The sequence below is a fragment of the Calonectris borealis genome, chromosome 8, assembly GCF_964195595.1.
Source record: "Calonectris borealis chromosome 8, bCalBor7.hap1.2, whole genome shotgun sequence".
In the NCBI taxonomy this organism is placed as follows: domain Eukaryota; kingdom Metazoa; phylum Chordata; class Aves; order Procellariiformes; family Procellariidae; genus Calonectris; species Calonectris borealis.
Window position 1 is genome coordinate 21,240,802 of NC_134319.1, and position 20,840 is coordinate 21,261,641.

General features: G+C 42.6%; 1 long non-coding RNA gene across 1 annotated transcript in view; it reads right to left on the bottom strand.

Annotated features, from left to right (window-relative positions):
• Nucleotides 1-440: 440 nt before the first annotated feature.
• LOC142084984 (uncharacterized) overlaps nucleotides 441-20,840 on the bottom strand; it is a 43,401-nt gene continuing 23,001 nt past the window's right edge. Inside the window, exon 3 of the long non-coding RNA XR_012674512.1 lies at nucleotides 441-2,876. This is a non-coding gene — a long non-coding RNA (uncharacterized LOC142084984). The remainder of the gene's footprint in view (nucleotides 2,877-20,840) is intronic.

Here is a 20,840-nt window from a genome sequence, read left to right on the forward strand (position 1 = left end):
TTGGGCCAAATATGTGTATTAGTAGCCAAAACGCATATAATGAGACAAGGAACATCATTGTTACTTGGATTTGAACCGAGATCCCCAAATGTATAAGCTAACCAGATCTTTAGCTTTGATTTCTTTTGGAGCTCTTAGCTTAAACCTAAATGGTGAGACAGAATGTGCCTGTACACATTCGGGTGGCCTTTGCTTGTCTTCTGCCCTGCATCTGGATCTACGTCCCGGAGAAGTCACAATATTAGCAGGAAGGACAGTGCCTGCCTGAGTTTTATCTTGCTGGGATAGTACAGAAGATACACCTAAACTCCAAGCTCAGGGTTGAAATCTTTTGTTCTGTGCAGTGTCTTCAAACAGAAGTTTATTTTCAGTTTCTGTATAAAGCAAGTAGAAAGTCATCTTAACAAACACAGGACATAATGAATTTGACAGAGCACAATGTAGATCAAAATGGTTTTAATCATTACCCCCTGTTTTAATTTCTGCTTGACACATTATCTCTATTGTCCTTCTACAAGTCTCTCTTTTGAATGAAATATTAAAGCCGAGTCACAGCTGAATATATATGCAGTCTAGAAGGAAAATGACTTTGAACTATTTGAAATGATTTATTGTCCGCATTTCTTTATGAATATTTATTTGCCATAGTGAAAGCAATTCAATAAAGAGAAAACATGAGGACCAGTTAACCGAACATTTGCATACTCTAACAGTTAAAAAAAGGGAAAGAAAAATAATATGGTGCATTAGAATGGTGTTAATTCTGTGGTTCTCCTATTTCCTGTAGTTAATTCCAAATATTGCATGTGTGAGAGCAAAAAGCTACGGCCAAGACTCTTAGAAATTCAGATCCTGAAGAGGAGATGTATAAATATCCTACAAATAAATGTCCCTAACCTTTATGTATTCCCATTCAGAAGGAAGTAAACATGTTTGTAGGGGTATTTTCAAGGCCAGGGTGGAGTCTGTCATTTTGTTTCCATACTACTTCAGGTAGCTTGCTTTTTTGCAACAAGCACCCATAATCTAAGTCCTCATCTTGTCAGGACCAGAGATCACTCATTCCCTGACACTCCTCAGAGGAGCAGCAGGTATACGTGGCTATCAAAAGGAGATGTGAGCACACTGATATTTTGCCATGTAAAACCTTTTGTATTTAAGCATGGCTACATGTACCAAAACCAAGATCACACACACAGCAGAGATGCTGCTTTCCTTCACTCCTCGGTGGAGGAGCAGAGTTTTTCATGGTATGTGCCCTTATTTCACCCTGCTTGAATTAATTTCATCGACCAAAAAGCACTATGCGTTAGACTTGGAATGAACTTTGTTCTGCAGAGCTTCTTAGCGATATTCTGATACCCAGTCACAGATGGGGCCTTGACAGATTTTGTACTGATTTTCATGATTCCTTTTTTCTTTATATTTTTTTAAGCAGGATTGTCACTGCTTGAGAATTCAAATGCAAATGGAGATGTTCACAGGCACTGTTTCATAAGGAAGCTCAGCTGGTTGGTTTTTAGAGCTCATAAACTGAATAGTACATCACATACAGTATTTGGAAAAGGATAAACTTGATATATAATAGTTCTAGGGTGGTTACAGTAGTAAAACACAGTCTTTGGACAAATACATAAATTCTCAATGCCTCAATTTTCACTTATTTGGAGCAAGAATGATAATAATAATATTTATTTATAGTAATAATTATCATTATTATCTACCTGAAAGCTAGCTGTGAGGCTAATTCATTAATATTTTCAAATTACTTCATGATCCTCAACTAGAATTTGCCCTGAAAGTACTAAATATTATAATTTGCTCTGTATGCCTATTTCATTTTGCTCTGGAGAAAACCACACTTAATGTGGTTGCTCTCTTTACATTTGTCTACATACCACATTCTAAAATTTTAGCTGTTGAGCTTTTCTAGAAGTTAATAACAGGCACATTTTACATTATTGTATTTTTTGCTTATTTCTCCCTCTTTTGTCATAGCATTTTACCCCCACCTAGATATCATGATACCTGATCTGGGGGTTTGTTACTGTTTGTACAAATACATAAGTTGAGACCTACACTTGCTATTTATTTCCTTGCCTGAATTTGGAGTGACAATGTAACCACACGTTGGTTCTCTGAGGTCAGAGCTCTCTTGACATACTGTTTTAAATGTAGTGTGAGTAATCAGGGAGTTTCTTTGAGTTAGACGTAGTTAGAAGCTACCACATATTACATGCCTGATTATGTTTGTAGGTATCTCAAAAGTTTTTTTCTTCTGGCAGTTTACCAGGACCTCCATTTTTTTGGCAAAAGTGTATCGGTTATTCACTATTGAAAATACCCAGATCCATTTCCTCTGGTTGTTATCTGTTGGATAGCTAGGCTCTAATGGCTAAAATCTACATCTACCAACATAAAAGCCACAGGATATGACACTGGTGTCTTGTGGTTCCAATCAGCCTCCTGGTATTATAGCAGTCCTTTTTATTTAACTGTATTTCTACTGAGCTCAGCCTGCTCGAGTCACGCTAGCTGTTTTACATAGCATCTGCTTTGTATATTGTGATAATTGAAAAATCAACACAGCCCAGAGGCAGCGACACAACGGGACAGGAGTGGGCTGGGGCATAACTCAGAAGAACAAGACAGGCAGGCAGCAACAGGCAGGGCGAAGCCGGCCCCAGCAGCGTCTCCGCCAGCAGTCGAGCTGGGTCAGGTGTCTGAGCTGGGGGTCCCGCGGCGCACGGGCAGCTCCGGGAGCAGCAAACGCCCAGTGCAGCAGCCGGGGGAAGCGGGACTCCGGATGTCGCTCCATCTGCCATCGCGGGGCCGACGTCCGGGAGCACGGACCGCAGGCAGGGTCCGAGGCTCACCTGGAAAATCACATGGACAGATCAAAACCAGATTCGTGGCCATGCACTTCACTGACAGCTCCCATCCTGTGTGCATGCCAGCCCTTTGCAGGGTGGTTCCTGTTCCTAAAACGTCATCTAAGCCAACATTAGCAGACAATGGGCCAGATAATTTTTTCTAGTGTTTCAGAAGTGTAACATATATCAATAAATGTCACTTGCTATTTGAATGCTCATAATAAAAATTAAAACAAATTACTTAAATTAAATTACTAGAGTAGGGCACAGTATTTCTTCCTATTAGCTTATGTAGAAAGAAAAAATGCCTGGAGTGTAAAAAGGAGACAAGAAGAAATAATGAGAAAACAAGTTGTGGCATGAAGGAGAGAAATATTTCTTGCCTGTCCTCTTGGCTCTACCTGTGAAGATTTCATCCAACAACCTCAGCCAAAACTAGTTAGCGGGTGATTTGTATGTCTGGCTGGTGGGAGGTCCAGTTGCCTCGGGAGGCTGCCTCGCAGGTGGGAGGGTTTTCCAAGAAACAGACAAGTAGGTCTCTGCGGTGGGACTCACGAGCTTTTCACGTGAGCAGCACGCCTGAGCTGATGGGATGGTTTGAAGGAGTTAGATGTGGCCCTACCTTGTAGCAGCACCCCCAGAAGTTGCCAATGTTAGATTGTCCCCATAGACTGAAGATCTACAGCTTTCCATGGGTCATTTGGCATGGCAAAGAAGGAAGATGGGCTAAGGAGTCCAGGAGACTTAGGCTGTACGGCTGTAACATTGAGATAGGTTGAAACACTCCGCCAGGTAGGGCTCTCCCTTAAAGGTGTGTTTTCATAAACAGATGCCTAAAACCACCCAGGGGAGCAGGTCAGACCAGTTCCTGCCCTCCCTGTAGCTCTGGCCTTTGTCTTGGCTCTGCTCTGCACTCTCTGCCCAAATTCCCCTGCCACAGCAGCTCTGCTCCCCCGGCACCCTACCCACAGCCGGGGAAAGCCACCGCCGAGACCCCGCGAGACAGCCCACCCGCACCGCGGGGCTTCGTCCTGCCCCGGGCTCTGTCTCCCACCCCTAATCCTCAAGGTCAGCTCCCCAAATGTCAGTGCCTCTGAGGCCTCATTAGGGGAAGGTTAAGTAGCACAGGTCCAGCGGGTAGGAGTGGGAATCTGGGCTTTTGTTCATGTTTTTATTTCCTAACTTTCTGCTAGAAGTGCCCCCTTTTAGGGCTCTGTTTACCTGTCTGCATTATGGGGGTGATCATGTGTATTTCCTCCTTGTGGCATAGTGTTAGTTAATCATTATTTCTAACGTTCCTTTAAATTCTCAGACAGTGGGATCTATTACTTTCCTCTCACTCTTCTCTTACCTTTTTCTTCTTCTGTTTAGGATAAGGAGAGTCATCAGTAGTGGACTGGTTATAGGAAACATTTGCATTGTCAGTTCAGTAGTAGGGCATACTTCTTAAATCATCCAAGATAAATACTTTTAATTAAGCAAAATGTCCTACTCGATTCGCTGTGGACAATCCCATCATAATGGATATTGCTTCTGCATGCTAAATCTTACTTTTCACCAATGCTGAATGCACGACGCAAAACCATTATAAAAAAAAATATAGGCTTACTGTAATATTGCCATTTCAAAGCTGCCAGGTTTTATATTCATTGATATGATGACAACAGACCCCTGGCTAATGAATTTTACTACAAATCAGAATTTTTATCAGATATGTATATGAGATCAAATCCATGCTAGCAGTTTTTATTAAAAAGTTACATTGGGATTATTATAAACTCTCTTTGGATTCCTTAATAAAAAAAATTAAAGTTAAAATCTAATGAGATTTCCTGGAAGCATTTTAAAAGGTTGCAACAGCAGTAAAGTCAGCAGGCACCACACAGCAAAAGGAAGTATTTACTGATCAGAAGATGAATGCTTCCTCCCCCAGAGTTTAACAGTTTTACATTATAAGGATTTTTAAGAGAGAGAGAGAAAGAGAGGGAGAAAGCAAGAAAAATTCCAAGCCAAAGCTTTCCTCACCTAAGTCACCATATTTCTTCCTCATCAAAGCCTTCAAATTCTGGTGCAAACTGACTTTTTGCTCTTGTGACCAAAATCTCTTCTCTCTCCTCCCCTCCCTCCATCTGTTCAGGCTTGGATTTGGAAGTCCCTACCGCAGAGGAGGAAAGCCTGATCCCTATTGCCTCGGTTGTGGTGTTGAAACCCATTAATATTCCTCTGGCAGGTACCCTGACCCTGGCGCCCTTGAACATGCTCGAAAACGTAGGGTATTCCTGAGCCTTTGTCCCTGGGAGGATTAACAGGGTTGCCCTGGAGCCAGCCTGAAGGTGTTTTAATAGGCAATACGGGTGGGCTGCACAGCTGGCTTCAAGCTTTGCCTCAGGCTGCCCCTGCTCAGCAACATAGATGCAGCCACTGAAATTAGGAGGTAAAACGTGGCTCCATGTACGAGTTAGAGTTTGAATCCTCAGAATTTGGGGGGGGATGTCTCCAAAGATCTCCTTCCCCCAGCGGGGCAGGCATCCCGATGGATGGAGATGGAGACCTGCTCTGCTTCTGCCACTGACTTCTTCTCTGACCTTCAGTCAGTTACTTAAGCTGTCTCTCCCCATCTCACTATTTTTCTTTCCTCTCTGGTCTTTCTCATGGCTCTTAAGCTTATAAATTGCCTGAAGAAGAGACCTGTGTGGTTTTGCTGTGCTTAGCACAAGTAGGTCCCAGTCTCAGCTGGGTCTTGTGGCTATATCATGGTAAAAGTAAATAAATAGATAATAGTAGTAACAATGTTTTTTGTATGAACAATAGGATCCTAATGGAGGAGAAGCGTCTCCTCTGAGGTGTTTTTTGTCTGCAAGTGAAGGTCTCTCTTTTCTTGCTCAGCTGGAGAAGATACTGCCTTTGTAAATCCGACAAAACTTATCATGTAAAATGGAACACATCTTTGATTATACTGAATGCTATCCTGTCTGTAATTTACCCTTGCTGCTGCAAAGGACGCAACATGATTAAGCTAAGAAATGATAGACTGAACGTTATGTGTCAGGATGGAAAAGGATATTTCCTATCTAAATAGGAAACAATCATCAAAAAACAGTGAAAATATACAAGAAAATGTTCCAACATACAATAAACAAGCCACCCCGCTGTTGCCTTATATTGTAGTGTTGCTCTCCTTGCTCAGAGTGCTGCAGATACTTCTCCTGTAGCCTGCAATATTCTTTATTTTTTAAAAAAACTACAAACTGTCATGATTTTTTAACTATGTGAGTATCTTTCCTCCATAAGTGCATATGTTCTGTTGCCTGCTCGATCTGCCAACTCTTCTGTTTCCCTGGGTGAATCCAGATTCTCACGGTGACATTTCTCAAATTAGGTCTGTGCAGTATACTTTCCTGGAGCTGTTAAAAACATTGCTACTTTACTTAAGAACAATGTTTAGCAGTACCAGCTATCACTTATTATTGGGTATACGCCAGGTGCTCCGCACAGGGGGAGAGGAGTCATCATCCCCATCTTACAGACCGGGAAACCAAGGCGTTGCATTTGGCAGCGGTTTCCCCAAAACATGCCGCAGAACATGCAAACAGGAGAAGGACCAACATCCCTTCAGCTCACGTTTTATTCTTTAGCATTTGTTACTGTTTTTTTTTCCTTTGATATTACCACCTGCAGCACTGTGCCCTCCCGACAGCATTAGAGAATGATCACAGCAGAGCCAAGTGCTTTTGTGATAACAAATTCAGATAGTGCAGCAAACAATGCAAGTAATTTTTGTAATTTTGGAGTGTGACTTTGCCATGTGTGATGTTTAGTAACTTCTATCATGTCTCTGATGATTTCTGGGTCTGATGCCAATAACATGATACGTTCCTATCAAAATTAGCATATGATGAAATTTTGTGCTAATATTCAGATGATAAGGTCTGTTTGCTGTTTCCATATAGATGTATCTTTGACAGGAAGAGCAGTTCTATAATAAGCCGAGGATGAAAAGCCCATCAATTAAATTGGACCACATTACCATGGCAACAATATAATGCTAATGAAATTGTGACTGTTGAACCTTGTTTACGGAACTCTACAAAATGGGCTTCATAAAAGGAGAAATCTTGTTGATTAGTAAATGTTTCAAAGCATGATAAGACCCTTATAACCACATGTGCTGTGACTTATTAACAGTGTTATCATCCTCATTTAAGATAATACATTGCTGTTTGTAAGAGCAATAGCACTCTCAAAGAAATAAAATTATATAGGAAAATCTGTGCTTCTCCAAGTTTCAACGTGCACCATGGAAAGATTCGCTCGCCTCCATGCCCCAATTCACATCGGTCAATTGGCATAGGTGCATATCTAGTCAATCAGTTGTTACTGCTTGTTTAATCTCTCTCAGAATCTATAAAATATACTGCTACTGTAAACACTTTTTCTGTAAGACAAATGTGGCTTAGTTTATATCAAAATATTCCACAAAACCATATCCTTTCAGATGAAACCCTACACAGAGAAGGTGTGGTAGCAGGAACGTGCTCTTGGCTTCCCCCCCCCTTTCCTCCTCCCCCTTTGGCAGTTTACTGCCATATAGCTCCCGGTGCAGAGGCAGGGAGTCACCCTCCCAGAGGGATGGCTCTCATTCCTCGGCACAGCAGTCCTTGCTGAAGGCAAGGTTTGATGTTATGTCCTGCTTTTAAACAAAAAAATGCTGAGCATTCACATTTCCCGGCCAGTCATGTCTCTGGACAGCCAACAGGCTTCTGGGGAGTTGCCTCACCTCTAAGCGTTTGGGGCTCCAGTATCGAGTTTTGTACAGCAGGATCTCATTTTTAGCTAGCAGATAATTTTCCTCGTTGTTTTCACCTTGGAAATAAAAAGTGTAGTTCACCCTATGAAGTCCATCTCCTAATTTGCCAGGTAAATCAGAAGAGAAGAGCAGGTGGACCAGCAAGCAATGAGCTCAGTGAGGCAAGGGGGCTGGGAACGTGTGCCTACAAGGTTTTTTCTTTAGCAGGCTAATAATACTGTAAAATATTCACCACAGTAGTATTATCTAGATACTTAGCACAGACAATGGGAGAGAACACTGCTCATTTTAGTGAAGCCCTGATCTACACGGCACAGAAGTCAGCATGAATCTTCACCACATTAGATTTAATGGGCTTTAAATCAGGGCTTTAAAGGGCTGTTTTTGAAAGCTCCACGTTTCATCCTATTTGGAAAAGGAAGCACTGTCTAACATTCCCTTATGCCCATGGTTTGTGGGAAAGCAACGCACTGAATTTCTGAGTTGATAGAAATATAATGTAATGCAATTTCACTTAATATATATTTTGCATTGGCTGACAGTTTTATTAAGCAGAACCAATAATCATCATTATTCAGTGTAATAACCATCTCATTAGAAATGGTCTAATTTTCCCTAATTTTAATTTACCCCTCGGACTAAGCTCTTCTAAAATTACTGAAGTGCCTACAGTTCAGTTTTGTAAGAATTAAAAGGAAGCATAAGTCTTCAGAAAGATACAACTGACTGATTGCTGCTAAAATAGTGATATGCCAGACCTTTGTGAGAGCAGGAAGTACAGAAAATTCAGGTTAGGAAATTACTACAACACTTTTATTTTCTTACTGTCTTTGAAGTAACACTTTTTGCACCAATTTTGCACAAAAAAGGATAAATTGTATGGTTGCCTGCAAGCCTTGCATGTACTCCCCTTTAATAAAGGACCTGGCTAAGGATCACGCCAAAGAGTGCTGGTAAGGAGGAGCTGACAAGCAGAAATATTTCTTAGAGAGACAGAGAAGGAGATGAAGACACCGATCAAGTTTCATTATCCTTCAGTGAAAATAGGATGTAAACTGTGACATCCAGGCAGATTACATATGTCAGGCAAGCAGATGTGAGCAGAAAAATGTAGATGCTAAACCTCACCTAATAGGCTTACTCTGTGGATTATTCTCAATGACCAAGGCTGTGTTAACTGTCATTAACATAAAGGATATAAGAAATATGTATTCATAAGTGAATCTGGGGACATTCCCAGCTGTGCTGAAGTTAATGCTCTTTGATATACCTTGGAGCATCCTAAAAGCACTTCTGGTGTCACACACTTCTACAGACATCATAAACAGCACTATGGTATATAGCTTTAGTTCCAAAATTTCAAAGGGCGCTCTGTTTTCTCTAAAAATGTGCTTGAAAAATTTTAATCTCAAACAGCACTTGTGCATGCAAACTGTTATAGTTGCTTAGCTACTTGATTTGTTTGTGCCAGTTCTGAAACCGCATTTGATCAAAAGAATATTGTTGCAATCACAGAGAGAAGTAACCTCATATGAACAAGGAAGAAGCACTTTGCAGGTTATGTTATAAAATAGAAAAATTGTCTAAAGGTTTTGTTTATCATAGGGTGTTACTCTATGTAGTTCTGAGTCATAAAAAATAACTACTTTTTTTTTTTTTAATATTCCCCCAAAATAATACAGAAAAACCAGTCTCTCTTGTGGAAGCACTCTGCTTATGAAATCTCTTCTCTTTGAAATTCTGAGCCTTTTCCAGCTGTAGTATTATTTGCTCAGCTATCAGAACACACAGTACAGCAGCGAAAAGCATTACACTATTATCCCAAGATAATTTGATAGTCTGTAAGTGTATTTTCCTGCCTGTGGTTCCAGGCATTATGCTCTCACTTGAAGTAATGATTTGCAGTTATCTTACACAATTCAAGTTAGCCCATATTGGTTTCACTTTGAACATTTACCTGCACAGTACAAACACAGCTTATTTGTACAAGCTAGACTAGATCAGTGATTTTTCCAAGCCAGACTAGATCAGCAGTGCAATGGGATGCCTACCTTAGGCAGCCGGCTTCTGGAGAACGGCTTCTGACTCACTGGTGGCTGTCTCCTGCCTGCGTCAATGTTATCACACCCGTGCATCAGCATGAGTCTGCTGGAAATGCTGAATTTTAAGTCTGACATAAAACCACAGCTCTGATCTGATGTGGTTGGTAAATACAGCATGGCACTTTCCAGAAGTACTTACCCTGCTTTTCTCTTTGGACTCTGCGTGGGATGTGAAAACTCACCTTAAATTCCTCTTGCATTTCTGGAGTTTACCATACCATTTCCCCAAATGCTGGAAACCAAGTTGTCCAGTGCTAACTGGGCAGTTGTTTGACCTCCGATGCACCCACATTTCAGGGTGATACCATTCTTTTGTGGACTTTGTAAAGTCAGTGAGTGTGGACACGAGGCTTTGGTTTTGGATGGGCTCAGAGGTCACCTCCCTTACCCTCACTTGGGAGCCTGTGTTGGGAACAGATTTACATGAGGAGGTGACAACAATTTACTCCTGGCTCTTAACTGGTCAGCAATGGATGCAGCACCCCTTGGTGCTGGCAAGAAGAAAGTCTCACTAGAGAGCACTCTGCTTTCTCCGTCCCTGGTGATACTCCTCTGGGAGCGCGGGGTGAACTCAGAGGAGCCGTGCACTGGTGACATCCATTGAGCTGCCTGCTCTCTGTGGGTGTGAGAATGCTCAGCAACACAAAAGACATAAAATATGATTTACATTCTCTCATTCCACTGTCATAAATTCCTGAGTGTCCCCCCGGTTCATATTTGATATAGAAAAAAAATTAATGTCAAGGGAGTGATTTGCAAAAGGGCGCAGTCCTGGCTTGGCACGGTCAGCAGCCAGGGCAGGAGCTCTCACCTCTGCCGTCCTGCTCTCCCCATCCTCAGCTGGAGCAGCCCCCAGCATATGGGCAAGAGGCCTGGAGATACCCGAGTGATGCAGGTGTGACAGCTACAGTTCAAAAAAAGCAATGGGGGACAGTGTCTAAATAGTAAGGAATTATTGTGTTGCTGGTTTCTCTTCCCTTGTCTGTTCATGGTATCTTGGGTTCTGCTGTGACACTTCAGCCAGTTACTTTAAAATTAAAAAAATAAATAAATTATGTGGATGTTGGGAAAACTACTTCCGTTATGCTAAAAATCTTTGAAGTCCTTTATTTTGAGAGAAAAATTAATACTAAAATTTTCTTTCCAGGACACAGCAAAGTTTAAGAACAGCAGCAGTTAAAAAAAAAAAAAAAGTGCAATAATCCCAGTTTACCATCCTGATGTCAGTTTATGACAACATTTATGACATTAATATAATGGATTATGACCTTTCTTGGCTTGTCTGACTGACAGTTGTTCATATATAACATGCTACTTTTCACCTTGGTCCTTCCATAATAATAATCGCTTCAATTTTCTGAGCTGTGTCATCACAACATGTACTCATAAGTGTTGATCTCATCTCTGGGAGAGTAGTACCGGGAGCTCCTTTTGAGCTTTATGTCACCTAAAATCCAGAGTGAAATTGAAGCCCAATCGCAGAAAAATACCCTGTGTCTAACTTTATCCCACAGGCTGCATAATGGCAGCCCTTATGATTTTAAATGATTTACTGAGGCCTGTCAAAATGATGTGCCTTTCTGCGTGGAAGTTATTGAAATTCAGAAATGTCATTATCCTGTACAAACCTGAGAGATCTCGAGGAAATACACAATAGCTGGTGTGTTACAATTACTCACCTTGACCTTCCTATTTTTTTTGCTCTTTAACCTCAGGTTAGGTAGAATAAAATATTTTTTTTTCAATACTTAAGGTAAAAATTTGCTGTGCAATTTGTACCTGCTTTCCCTCTGCCCATTTTCGCTAAACAAGGTGTCGAGATACTCTTTTTAGATTAGCAGTTTCACATGTATCATATATAAAAGATGAAAGAGGAAGGTGAAAATTTTGGGTGTTTCCAAAAATTGACAATTTAGCAAATACTAATGATCTTTGGGTGGATAAGGGAACGCTCAGAAGACCTGGATTATACACTGAAGTCTGCCCCAGTCCTGCTCCACAACCCTGTCGCTTCCCTGTTTGCACTGAGCCTCCGGGTCTGAACGGTGGCCACCGAGATGTTCCTTACCATCCTCTGAGCAAGCGAGCTGGGCTGGGGCCGTTGCTGTGACATGTGAAAGACACTCACGCCGCAGGGTCAGGTCTGGTACAACAAGCCAGTGCGCACAGCAACAGCCCGATTAGTCAACTTTATTCAAACAAACCTGGGAATTGCATCAAACACCTTGCACCAGCAAAGCAGGACCATCTTCCCGTGCATGGAGACAACGCTTGCCTCTCCCTGAACATGGCAGGTCATGGGTACAGCCACGGCACCTGCACACAGCACGCCGGTCTTTACATAGTTTCCTCATGTATGCAAGGGAGAACCAGCTTGGCAACAGACACATCCTTCAAATAATAAATACTAAAAAGAAACATTACGTTTAAACCAGCTGAACAATTCCATATGCCTTAGAGGCACACAGAGATAGGACATCCCCGTTCAAAACAGGGCTATACTCCCACAGACAGGCCTCTCTCCAGGCGAGTGCCGAGGCTCTCCGGCCCTCGCTGTTTCCCTGGGACTACGCACCAATGTCTTTCTGGGATGAACATCTCATCTGCAGGAATCAAGTTCAAGCAAGAACAAGCCTATAGCACAGCAAGGCAGCACTGGCACATGCTGTTGACTGCATTTATATTGATGCCTCTGTCTTCTTTCCAGTATTTTGTCAAGAACATGACATGCTAACTTTTTGTTGTTTCTATAAGTATTTTATTTTTTTAAATGAACCGGCAAAGTGACAGGTAGCTGCATGCAAGGTATGGGGTACTGCTGTTCTGTTGGCTGACACGGCAGCACAGAGAGGTGCTCTGGTGCTCAGTTGTCACCTTCTGAATCTGCCATCAACATGGTGAATCAAAATGGTTCCTCAGCAACAGATCCTGGGCTGGCTTTTCAGGCTGGGTGCTGATGAGCAGCCGTTCCATCTCTGGGCCTGGTGATTAGTTTTATTCAGCCGAGAGACAAGTAGTTGGACATTTGTCACTGTTTCTGTGAAAATTGTGGGCATGTTTTCTTGGGCTATCAAATGGGACATATGGGATCCGGATTCCATCTTTCATTAGATCTTGGAAATTGTGTCCTCCTGAGGCAATTAATTAGCATGATGTTCTTGGCTGCTAATGTTTGCTTTCAGATTTCAGTGGCAACAGACATGGCAACATAAATTTTGTGAGGATGGTCTAATGGTTTAGGGTGTTAGCCAAGGCCTCCACACAGCTTTCTTCAACCCCTCGGCTTTTACAGAGTTCCCTCATGTGTGCAGACAGGTCCCGTGGTTTCTGTCCATGTCTTAGCTCTCTTTTTGAAAAATAAATATAATAGCACTTTCCTGCTTCACAGGACAGATGCATTACAGATTGCACCACAGCAGAGACCAGGCAGCACCACTGCAGTCCTCTGCCTCCCTGTCTCCGAGATGGAGGATCTATTCTGCAAAGTTTTTCTTTGATCCTTCCACAGTTTAAGGCAAAATCATTTACATTAGAAATTTGTCAATTGAACACATTTCTATTTGCTTAATTTCAGTTTACCCGCTGTAGATATCTGCAGGCTGTACACACCTTTATCTGTAGAAAGGACATTTGTGGAAAAAGGCATATTTCCCTACTTAAGTAAGCCATTTGATGTAGGCTCATACATAAGGTTTACGCCCCTCAGCTGGTGTCTTCCACGTGTGATCATTTCCAAACTATATCCTTCCTAAACCAGTGTGATGTACAGCAAAACCACACACTTTTAATCTCTGAATACAATCCAGAGATATAATCTAGACTGTTTGCTTTGCTTTTGTTACCTCAATTATATTTATAATGTTATATAATTAGAACAATTCATGGCTGAAAAATAGTGTTAGTTACAACTACAAAAAATGTCATGCCTCTCTTGAAGGGAGACGCAAGCAAAATGTAAAATATCTAGCCAGTACAGTTATACAGTGAATAACACATCCACCATGGGGAAGATCGCACACTTTTCTTTGGTATCCACTAAACACTAACCTATGGCTGAATTTTCAAGGGAAAGGGAGAGGAGGAACCTATTTCAGTGCACCAAAATGCTAGTGCCATTTTATAGATGCATTGGTTAGTACTATTGCAAATAAGTAGTTGTGCATGTAGGAGCTCACTTAAGTGGTCATTACTGTATGCGATTTGAACTCACAAAAGGCGTATTACAAAGCTGTTTGAAACAGATGTGCTCCTAGCCTCTGTTTAAAACAAAATTAGTCCATGGTGTTAAGTTAGGTAACCTTTGCAGTCACTGATATACAATCACGCACTTTTAAAACATGTATGAAAGGAATTAGGCAGAAGAAGAAAATGAAAATACTACTAAACTGTAGCTGCAATATTTGATGCTCCTTCCAGATAGCTCGTTCTTATTTAAATGGAATGAGAAAACGCAAAACATTAAATGCAGGGTTGTCTATTTTCACTTGATGTGGCTAGGACCTATAACTTAAACACTCTGGGATTGAACTTTGTTTTCACACCTGCCAGACAAACCTCCATTAATTAAAAACCACAAAAATACAAGCAGGAGAGTTGAATAATTGAAGGTGAATTTATCCGATATAACCAATGTATTCATGCCATGCTTTTTTATACTTTGCGCTACTATACTACCCTTATTAGCCCACGATATCTTAATGCAGTGCTTCTGCTTAATGCAGACTCCCTTTTTCCTCCCATCAGTTCAGGCACAGTGATCCATTTCCACATACCCAGCGTTCAACCTCCAGCTCTCTGACTTGCAAACCGCGTCTTTTACAGACCACCAGGAAGGATTTTGCAGAACGCTAGCTGAAAGACGCTTATTGTGCAACTAATAAGGAAGGTTTAAATACCATTAAAATTCTGACTTGTACTTTAAAATGCCATGAAATTCTGAATTAAGGCTCTGCCTTGCATCCCTGGTTGCACAATTGCACCTAAGTACTGCCATCGGTGTAGTAAGATCACAGGCTGCCTGCAGCGGCTGAAACGCGCGGGCAGTTTGGACCGCTGCGGCTTTTTGCTCAGGCTCCTGACGGCTTTCTTGGGAGCCTGGTCACCATTAAGGCTAGAAAGGAGGGCACTGAGTAAGAAGTTTAAGCTCGGAATTACTCTGATGGTTTTACTTCATGTATTGCTGTCTTTGAAGTCATAGCAGCTCCATGCTCAACTGTTTAGTTTAGGCCTCAAAATTACACTTGCCCTTAAGTTGTTGTCAGATGATGAAGGAAAAAAAAAATAGAAAATGTTCACTTTTTAAGCCATCTGTTTTAAAAATTGGGGAGAAAACGTACCTAGTATTTCAGACTGTTCTTTTGACTCACTGATATGAAAGGATTTGGTGAGTAGGTATCATGTTTATATGATGGGACCAAGGATTTTCAGTTGAAGCATGGTAGGTGTGACGGAGTCTTAAGATCTGCTGTATGGATGGGAGTATACGTTTGAAAATTAAGATCCAAAGAAGCTGCATAATAAAAATCCTTATGATTAAAAATTGAAGAGCATTGATCTACATTATTGACTGACAATTGTAAACCTTTCATTTTACAGGAGAGCTGCTTCCTAGTTTGTACACAAAAAAATCTTCAAAACCATTGGCTCTTTTCTTTACAGGTTTTAAAAGTGTAATTAACTAGATATGGCATAAATATTATTTAGATGTTGACTATGGGGCTATACTAAGCAATACCAGCATAAGAAAAAAAGGCCAGATATTAGAGTGGAATTGCTTACAGAGCCAACAGCCAGCCTGGAGGGAACTGCTCTCAAGACGAATGTCCACGCATGATGTAAACCTCATTTTTGGTGATGGTGGTTTAGTAACTTCCATTGCAGGTAGGTATTACATTTTAATTGATTCCTAGCAGCACAATCTGTATCCTTCACTGATACATGTCTATTTTACAAGGTTATTGGCTTTCAACATATCTTGTTAGATGTTACAACGAGACAGATTTTTTTGCATATATTGATGTCTATTGATATTACATTAGTTCATCAAGGTTACAAATCACACTGCATTGCACTACATTTCACATTTGCTGTATCATGATAAGAGGTTTATAATATTCACTCTGGGGCACATAAAGTGCCTGCTACCCATCCCTTGGATAAATAATTTAAGAAATTGTTGGGAAATCATACCTAATTAGTAGGGTCTGCGCTCAACAAGTGCCCTTTGATTTAAATTGTATTTGTATTTTGATAGGTATTGATTTTATGAGTAAGAGAGATGAATAATACATTTTGCATTTCTCCACTCTTCACAGCAATAATCTGACAGAAATAATGGAGGAACACTCCTGCAATGGAAGTTGCCTCTTTGGGACCTGCATGCCTTTCCCTAGAAAACCCACGGGGCAGTTAAAGGCACTCCTAAACTGCATGGAGTGGCCTGATCCCTTCGGCTTCCATTGATTTGCTGCATCATCCTGGACAAATCACTCAGCCTCTCAAAGCCTCTCCCTTTCCGTCTGTAAAATGGAAACAGAATGGTTCCTCATCAGTCCGCAAATGGCCATGAGACATAGGGAGGAAAAGAATGGCTACATCCGAGTGGATATTCTTCAAGTCCTGCCTGGCATTACCACATGGAGCATGGGGCAATGAAGGGAGCCAGCAAGTGAGTCTTTCTGTGGGCACAGGAGAGTCTTGTTACACGTCCTAGGACCCGTGGTGAAACCGTGTACCTCTGAGAGCAGCAAGGCAGAGGTGGGCATCACGCAGCACACGTGAACCCAGCTGGGCTGCCTTCTGTCCCTGCTGCCAGCATCAATGTTCTGGTTATTTTGGCTACTCACTTCCCCGGGTGAATTGATAAAACAAGATTCATTTGTTTTTCTTTATTGGATGCTAATCCCTTAGAGTGAGAAGAGCGAACAAGGCGTAGGTTGTACCATGCATATAATCCAGGTAACGCGCAGGCTGGTATCTTCCCAAGGCAATAGTCACCATGCAGGTACACAAGCCTGCTCGTATGAGTGGCCAAGGGTGAGGAACAGAAGCAGGCAAAACAAATCAGAATATATATGTAGGTATTTACAAACACCGGTTTCCGCACCCCAGCAGCTATAACAAATGCAGACTCTATGGGATAACCATAATTATAGAAAAGCTTTATTTTTTTTTTTCACCCAGTATGCCAGCTCTGATTAGAAAGGAAAACTGCAGGCTCAACTGTGCAACACAATAAACCATGGCATCAAAGCAAGCATCAGAGTGGCCCCTTGGCTGCTTGCAAACAGTACAGTCATAAGAAAAGAGACAATGAAAATACAATAAGTAGAAATAGCAGGTTTTTTCCCATGCTATAAACACCATAGACATTCTTTTAATACAAAGAGAAGCAGGATCAACAGTGACAGCTTTAAATTTGCCAAGTATCATGGGAGGACTGTAAAATACATCCTCCCCAAACCAAGCCGAAGGAGCAGAACGAGCCAAGATCTTTTCCTCAGAACAAAGACATCCTTTTTCATAGGTCTCAGACAGTTACCAGGCTTCTTTTTTTAAATTATTTTTATCATCATCTCTGTCTCACTCTAGCTTAAGCAAGATGTGCTGAAATATCTATTAGTGCCTGTTTATGTAGGTGCAGTCCACTGCACCAAAATCACTTTATGGTCTTCAAAAAACAGAAATTGTATTTAAGACGTTTTATTTGAATGGGCACCTTAAAAAAAATTCCCGAGTAGACAACTGAAGCCAGGACCATGCAACTCTGAAGTGGAGGGATTGCTGTCACATGGACAAGCAGATGACTCGTATGCGTTTGGGTCCTCAGCCTCTCACAGGGGAAGATTTAAATAACGCGTGGTGGGTTTCTTTGTGATACTTTTCCTTTCTTTTTTTGTTAATATTTTACATTCTTTTAGAAGTATTACCTGTGTGTTAAGGCCTATATTCATATAATCATGAGTGACATGCAACTTCTCTGTCTCGCCTTTCCAGTTCCAGGAAGATTTAGAGAAATTGAGGCCTGGCAACACACGGCTGAGGTGCACAGGAGCACACAGCTGAAAGCATAAGAATGGGGCTGCTTGAAGATTTTTTTTTATCCTTTTCTCATTAAAGTTTCATCTGAAGAATTTTTGTGGGAGCCTTAGCCAGAAAAACAGCACTCGTCACTTTTAGGTTCCCAAGCAGCTGAGCAATAGTGGCACAGGGGAGAACAAGTATCAGATAGACACAGTCTTTCTTCTTATGCCTGCTGTACCCTCCCAGATGCAATAATTTACCCTCCAGTATCTTTTGATAAGAGACAAGCAATATTAATTACCCTGAAGTATTTTTTAAGAGAATGAATACTGGAGAAGTTCTTACTTATTTGACAAGATACTCTGCTTTCCAAGTAAAATGCAAAGTGATTGTGATAAGTTTCACTTTAAGGCAATGCCAGATACCTGCTGGGTAACCCATCTAGCAAAGTCCAATTCCTGGTGAAGCCAACATGAGAACCATATACGCTTTTATGAATGCTGAAATGGTCCATGAATCTCCAATAGTATTGCACCCTCTGTTTTATAAATCTTTTATGTGTTTTTCTTCAATAAATACATATATTTTGCTTTTTGAATCTCAGGGTCTCTGAGCTGCGCAGCTCTCAGAATCTTAATAGAAAAGTAGCAACATGAAACTGAAAATAAATGCTTTTAACAAATGGGGAAAGTCTATATTTCACCAAGGAAAGTGTGGTTTAAAATAAAACACAGGCTCCTGCAACATCTAAATCCTGCATATTTTCTGCAGAGCATACCACAGCTATTGACATGCTGTTGGTTTTGTATGTCCCAGGATGCATGAATTATTACTGTCATTCAACATTTTATATTCCTAGTTCCATAGCCTATAGCAACACTTACCGTCAGCTGTGGCAGACTATACCAGACCTCTGGCAATGCCTCTTATTGATCAAGCACTGCTCAATGTTTGCCTGCTCAGTAATGCAGACACATCCTAATTCTCTAAGACAGAAAACCCACAAGTTACTGCGTTTGGGATTTCTAGTCCTTTTAAGAGACTCCAGACACGAAACACAGATTACAGATACCTTCTCCCCCAGCAGGAGGCAAACCGATAGCTGTCTTATGAGCTTGAGATACTACAAAAGAAAGCGCGTTGCACTATAATACTAAAGAGAAAAGCTGGCCGGATGCTAACGAACAGTGCTAATATGCAAACTGGTTATGAACGGGACTTCAGGAACGAAGGAAATGTTCTACTGAGAGTCAACCGTCTTGCGGTGACAGGTTTATTAACTTCTTAAAAAAGGACCTAGCCAAAGTGAGTAATACTGAGATCCCAGTAGCAGAAAAACTACGTCAAAGGTGTTTGTGCTTATGGATTTGAAGGAAGGTGAACTAGCTCAATGCTTACTTGGGTAAAATTCCCTGAAGACAGCAAAAGCATGAGTTTATGTAAATAATAAAATAGATATTGCAAGTCACAGGGCAGCAGAGAATACCACGACTGTCTGTGAAAAGACCCAGCGCGGCAGTGACTGGTTTCTGGGCTCAGCGCGCGCGCACACACCCCCCAACGCCCGCTCCAGTCAAAGGGAAGGTGACCTACCCTTGGCACGGGACAAGTCCTGTTGGGCACCACAGCTTGTTGCGGCAGCACACCAGCCTCAGCCCCTGCTTCAAGGAGCTGTTTTATCACCTGCTCCCTTCCCCCAATCCACACTCTTCCCCTCCCTTTGGTGCTGCCTCCTCTGATTTCTCCCTCCTTCCAGGGAGCAGCCATGGCCCCAGCAGGCTTCAAAGCGGGCACAGCTCTGCTCCCCGGCACAGCCCCTCAGGTGGAGCGGCTCAGCGGGGAAACAAGCAACACAGCAGGGGAGAACCGCGCAGGGGGTGGGGTGTTAGTGCAGAAACTTTGACCCCTTCTGACAAAAACAGCTTTATTTCACTTTTTTTTTTTTTAAATCTCCAGGTGATAGCTGCAAATAATGCCATTGTCAATGAGGCTTGTTAGCAGCATTTTTAACTTTATTTGTTACACCTTTATTTTGCAGTTATTTTCTTAAAATATATTCACTCCTTTGCACCAGTCCAGCTGAACTGGATTCACCTGATGCAAAGACAAGGGGGCCAAACCCTCAGCTGGAGTAAAAGTGCCGCTGCAGAGCTCCTGAGGTGGGGGGGCTCAGGGCTGGGGACCCCTCCCTGCCCTGCAGCACTGCATGTGTGGACACAGTCTGGGGGAGGAGGGCAGCCGGTGCCCTGAGCGGAGGAGCACAGGTGATGCCTCTCACTGGGTGCTGGGGACCCCTCCTGAAGGGGTGGGAGCCACCGCTGTACGTGGGGATGGTGACGGCCGCACCACATGTGCAGGGTTTGCTTGTGCGTGCACACCGGTGTGGCCATGTCCAGCTGCAGAGGTCAGGTGTGACAGCTACAGGATGCTGCCCACGGGGGGCTCCTCGGTGAGTCACCCAGGTGGGAGAGGGCTGGGGGCGATGTCCGAGCCCTGCCGGGGACGGGCTCCACGTCTGCACACCCTCAGCACAGTCCTCCCGCAGCGGCAAGTGCCCTGTGCAGGGGCAGCCAAGAGCCAGCTCTGCCTCTGACCCACCGGTCCCAGGTGTTTCCCACAAAGTCATGATATCAGCCGAGGGAAGGGACCTGCTTAGCTTGGCCAGCCTGAACCACCGGAGAATTTGGACAAGGCCAGCTCAGCTTCTCCCCTTAGCCTCGTGGCTGCCCTTCCTCAGGGGGAGCGTCCTGGTCTTCTGCCCTGGACCCCCAGCCAGGTCACGCTTCACACTTGGGGCACCAGCGCTCACATATTCTCAGGTTGGTTGCTCAGGGACTGAAATACTCCAGTAACACCCTGTCAACATTTCCCTGGCCAGGGATCAGCTTTAATGTGCTTGTGTGGTGAGCATCCTGCCCGGCATCCGACAGCGCCCTGTCCCAGAGGGTTGTGGCTCCCTGTGTGGGGCGAGGGCCTTCTCCTGCTCCAGGGACCTGCTGAACCCAACTCTCAGGGTGATGCAGATCTTGGACCAGA